The sequence below is a fragment of the Schistocerca gregaria genome, unplaced genomic scaffold, assembly GCF_023897955.1.
Source record: "Schistocerca gregaria isolate iqSchGreg1 unplaced genomic scaffold, iqSchGreg1.2 ptg000657l, whole genome shotgun sequence".
In the NCBI taxonomy this organism is placed as follows: Eukaryota; Metazoa; Arthropoda; class Insecta; order Orthoptera; family Acrididae; genus Schistocerca; species Schistocerca gregaria.
Genome location: NW_026062041.1, coordinates 55,001 through 60,000, shown reverse-complemented (window position 1 = coordinate 60,000; position 5,000 = coordinate 55,001). Strand labels below are relative to the sequence as shown.

The window sequence follows — 5,000 nt, the reverse complement described above, 5'->3', positions numbered from 1 at the left end:
TGTGGCTGTACCAGATTATCGCTTAACCTAACTGTGGCTGTACCAGATTATCGCTTAACCTAACTGTGGCTGTACCAGATTATCGCTTAACCTAACTGTGGCTGTACCAGATTATCGCTTAACCTAACTGTGGCTGTACCAGATTATCGCTTAACCTAACTGTGGCTGTACCAGATTATCGCTTAACCTAACTGTGGCTGTACCAGATTATCGCTTAACCTAACTGTGGTTGTACCAGATTATCCCTTAACCTAACTCAATTTGTCCCTTAACCTAACTCAATTTGTCCCTTAACCTAACTCAATTTGTCCCTTAACCTAACTCAATTTGTCCCTTAACCTAACTCAATTTGTCCCTTAACCTAACTCAATTTGTCCCTTAACCTAACTCAATTTGTCCCTTAACCTAACTCAATTTGTCCCTTAACCTAACTCAATTTGTCCCTTAACCTAACTCAATTTGTCCCTTAACCTAACTCAATTTGTCCCTTAACCTAACTCAATTTGTCCCTTAACCTAACTCAATTTGTCCCTTAACCTAACTCAATTTGTCCCTTAACCTAACCCACGTTGTCCCTTAACCTAACCCACGTTGTCCCTTAACCTAACCCACGTTGTCCCTTAACCTAACCCACGTTGTCCCTTAACCTAACCCACGTTGTCCCTTAACGTAACCCACGTTGTCCCTTAACGTAACCCACGTTGTCCCTTAACGTAACCCACGTTGTCCCTTAACGTAACCCACGTTGTCCCTTAACGTAACCCACGTTGTCCCTTAACGTAACCCACGTTGTCCCTTAACCTAACCCACGTTGTCCCTTAACCTAACCCACGTTGTCCCTTAACCTAACCCACGTTGTCCCTTAACCTAACCCACGTTGTCCCTTAACCTAACCCACGTTGTCCCTTAACCTAACCCACGTTGTCCCTTAACCTAACCCACGTTGTCCCTTAACCTAACCCACGTTGTCCCTTAACCTAACCCACGTTGTCCCTTAACCTAACCCACGTTGTCCCTTAACCTAACCCACGTTGTCCCTTAACCTAACCCACGTTGTCCCTTAACCTAACCCACGTTGTCCCTTAACCTAACCCACGTTGTCCCTTAACCTAACCCACGTTGTCCCTTAACCTAACCCACGTTGTCCCTTAACCTAACCCACGTTGTCCCTTAACCTAACCCACGTTGTCCCTTAACCTAACCCACGTTGTCCCTTAACGTAACCCACGTTGTCCCTTAACGTAACCCACGTTGTCCCTTAACGTAACCCACGTTGTCCCTTAACGTAACCCACGTTGTCCCTTAACGTAACCCACGTTGTCCCTTAACGTAACCCACGTTGTCCCTTAACCTAACCCACGTTGTCCCTTAACCTAACCCACGTTGTCCCTTAACCTAACCCACGTTGTCCCTTAACCTAACCCACGTTGTCCCTTAACCTAACCCACGTTGTCCCTTAACCTAACCCACGTTGTCCCTTAACCTAACCCACGTTGTCCCTTAACCTAACCCACGTTGTCCCTTAACCTAACCCACGTTGTCCCTTAACCTAACCCACGTTGTCCCTTAACCTAACCCACGTTGTCCCTTAACCTAACCCACGTTGTCCCTTAACCTAACCCACGTTGTCCCTTAACCTAACCCACGTTGTCCCTTAACCTAACCCACGTTGTCCCTTAACCTAACCCACGTTGTCCCTTAACCTAACCCACGTTGTCCCTTAACCTAACCCACGTTGTCCCTTAACCTAACCCACGTTGTCCCTTAACCTAACCCACGTTGTCCCTTTGCCTAACATAGTTCACTGCTCAGAATCTCTGGTGTCGTTGTTATCCTCATGTAGATGTCTTGCGAGTGTTGCTTACTTTCCACATATTCCCGCTATCCACTGTCAATTGTACTGCAATAGGACTATATCGCCCCCCCCCCCCCCCTCTGCCCCTCTCTTTGTGTCTCCGTCCTCTCAAGCTGGTCGGTCTGGCGTTTGAGTGTTAAATGAGCCTCGCAGCTGTTCAGTTGCGTTCAGATGTCGACGCCCTCAGTGTACGTCGTGGTATGGTCTGTGTCCATTGTCCGCTGATGTCGTACGCGTAACCCACACGCTGTACCGATCATCGGTAGTTACGTACAGAGTGAAGTAGTGTGATACGTGTGACCGTACGCTGGCTGTGCCCAACGGTGTCGAATCTCAATTTCCATATGTTGTGCTCGATGCTACTTGTCTCGTCTCCCAATAACAGCTAGGTTGCACTGTGGTACGCCGTAGAGGCGTGTGGGAGGAACGTACGAACGCATTGTATGTCACCCTGGGTCGCTGGGGGTGGTGGTGCGGTGAGTCAGGTCAGGTCAGCGTGAGCCGTGTGATGTAGTGACGCGTGTATTCCGACTTTGTCGTATTGCCTCACACAAAGTGCTACCCTGGTGGACCGCGTTCCATATCTGGGACATGCCGCAGATGCCGGTTGACAGTGGATCGCGGAAGGGACATCGCATACGTGCGCGGGCCACCTTCCACGTGTTCTCTTCTGCACATGTCGCAGTGTGTATGTGGTCTGATGTAGCGTGTCGTGACACATGACATCCTGGCATGCAAGAATTGTTGAATTCGCAAATGTAGGTGGACATCTACGTTTACTGCCCAAGATACGCAAATGAACTGGAAATCCGTTGTTGAGCGGTTGTTCACGCTGGAGGTGAATCTGTGATGGCGACGATCGGTACAGCTATTAACCGGTTGTTTCAGCGGTACCCGCCACATCCACACACGTGACTAGGCCCATGTGGGTATGAAGCGATACGCGGCGGTGGCTTGGTGGGACTGTTCCCGGCCGGTGAAGGGGGGCCGCCCGGCGTGTTGGCCGCGCGCTGCGTGGGCGCACGCGCAACAGGCGGCTGGTGGGGGGCGCCGAGTGGCAGGAGCGCCAGCCGACGGGCTCGGCAGGCGGCGCAGCTACGCTGCGGCGCACCCTGCACGCGGCGCCTGGCGGCCAAAGTTGGTTCAGCCGAGCCCGGTGCGAAGCGCGGTGGACATCTGCAGTGTGCTGGTCTGATTGAGGACTGTGTGCGTTGAGGATGCGCCGCCGCCTGGCACTCGGCGCCGCGACGCCGTCTGCTGCTCGGTCGCCCCAGCGGTTCTCGCAGGTGGTTTGTATCGCAGTTGTGCGGACGTGTTGGCGCGTGCGCTGTGCTGGGAGAGTTCGCTTCTGCACCCAAGTGGGGCTTTGCCCTTGTGTGGCGCTGGCGTTGGAGCTGCCGGTCACCATAGGTGGCGCGTGTTGTCTCCCGCCGGCAATGCCACGACAGCACGCTCCCGGGCCTCTGTCGGCAGCGGCAAGCTCAGTTGGGAGCAAGGGTGTTCGCACTAAAACCGTCTACTCGCCTAACTCCGGGCGATTGCGCCTCTCTCGAAACCGACCAAGTACCTAGGACGGCGCTGCGCGCCGCCGGGACCTGAGAGGGTTTCGAGGTGTATCGTGCAGGGGAGCTCGGCCTCCTCCTGTTTGCAGAATAATTGAGCGGACGCTTGCGTGTTCGCGCGGGCCCCCGGGACACACTCCCGGGCGGCCGGCTGCTCAGCTCTAGTTGACGCAGCTCCCTGGTTGATCCTGCCAGTAGTCATATGCTTGTCTCAAAGATTAAGCCATGCATGTCTCAGTACAAGCCGCATTAAGGTGAAACCGCGAATGGCTCATTAAATCAGTTATGGTTCCTTAGATCGTACCCACGTTACTTGGATAACTGTGGTAATTCTAGAGCTAATACATGCAAACAGAGTCCCGACCAGAGATGGAAGGGACGCTTTTATTAGATCAAAACCAATCGGATTGGCTTGTCTGGTCCGTTTGCCTTGGTGACTCTGAATAACTTTGGGCTGATCGCACGGTCCTCGTACCGGCGACGCATCTTTCAAATGTCTGCCTTATCAACTGTCGATGGTAGGTTCTGCGCCTACCATGGTTGTAACGGGTAACGGGGAATCAGGGTTCGATTCCGGAGAGGGAGCCTGAGAAACGGCTACCACATCCAAGGAAGGCAGCAGGCGCGCAAATTACCCACTCCCGGCACGGGGAGGTAGTGACGAAAAATAACGATACGGGACTCATCCGAGGCCCCGTAATCGGAATGAGTACACTTTAAATCCTTTAACGAGTATCTATTGGAGGGCAAGTCTGGTGCCAGCAGCCGCGGTAATTCCAGCTCCAATAGCGTATATTAAAGTTGTTGCGGTTAAAAAGCTCGTAGTTGGATTTGTGTCCCACGCTGTTGGTTCACCGCCCGTCGGTGTTTAACTGGCATGTATCGTGGGACGTCCTGCCGGTGGGGCGAGCCGAAGGGGTGCTTTCGCGTCCCGAGGCGGACCCCGTTTAAATCCTACCAGGGTGCTCTTTGTTGAGTGTCTCGGTGGGCCGGCACGTTTACTTTGAACAAATTAGAGTGCTTAAAGCAGGCAAGCCCGCCTGAATACTGTGTGCATGGAATAATGGAATAGGACCTCGGTTCTATTTTGTTGGTTTTCGGAACCCGAGGTAATGATTAATAGGGACAGGCGGGGGCATTCGTATTGCGACGTTAGAGGTGAAATTCTTGGATCGTCGCAAGACGAACAGAAGCGAAAGCATTTGCCAAGTATGTTTTCATTAATCAAGAACGAAAGTTAGAGGTTCGAAGGCGATCAGATACCGCCCTAGTTCTAACCATAAACGATGCCAGCCAGCGATCCGCCGCAGTTCCTCCGATGACTCGGCGGGCAGCCTCCGGGAAACCAAAGCTTTTGGGTTCCGGGGGAAGTATGGTTGCAAAGCTGAAACTTAAAGGAATTGACGGAAGGGCACCACCAGGAGTGGAGCCTGCGGCTTAATTTGACTCAACACGGGAAACCTCACCAGGCCCGGACACCGGAAGGATTGACAGATTGATAGCTCTTTCTTGATTCGGTGGGTGGTGGTGCATGGCCGTTCTTAGTTGGTGGAGCGATTTGTCTGGTTAATTCCGATAACGAA

The 5,000-nt window shown here is 52.5% G+C and overlaps 1 non-coding gene across 1 annotated transcript in view; it reads left to right on the top strand.

Annotated features, from left to right (window-relative positions):
* The first annotated feature begins 3,592 nt into the window (after positions 1-3,592).
* The window catches only part of LOC126318176 (small subunit ribosomal RNA), a 1,893-nt gene continuing 485 nt past the window's right edge, over positions 3,593-5,000 (top strand). The window contains exon 1 of the ribosomal RNA XR_007557208.1: positions 3,593-5,000. This exon is cut by the window's right edge and continues 485 nt beyond it. This is a non-coding gene — a ribosomal RNA (small subunit ribosomal RNA).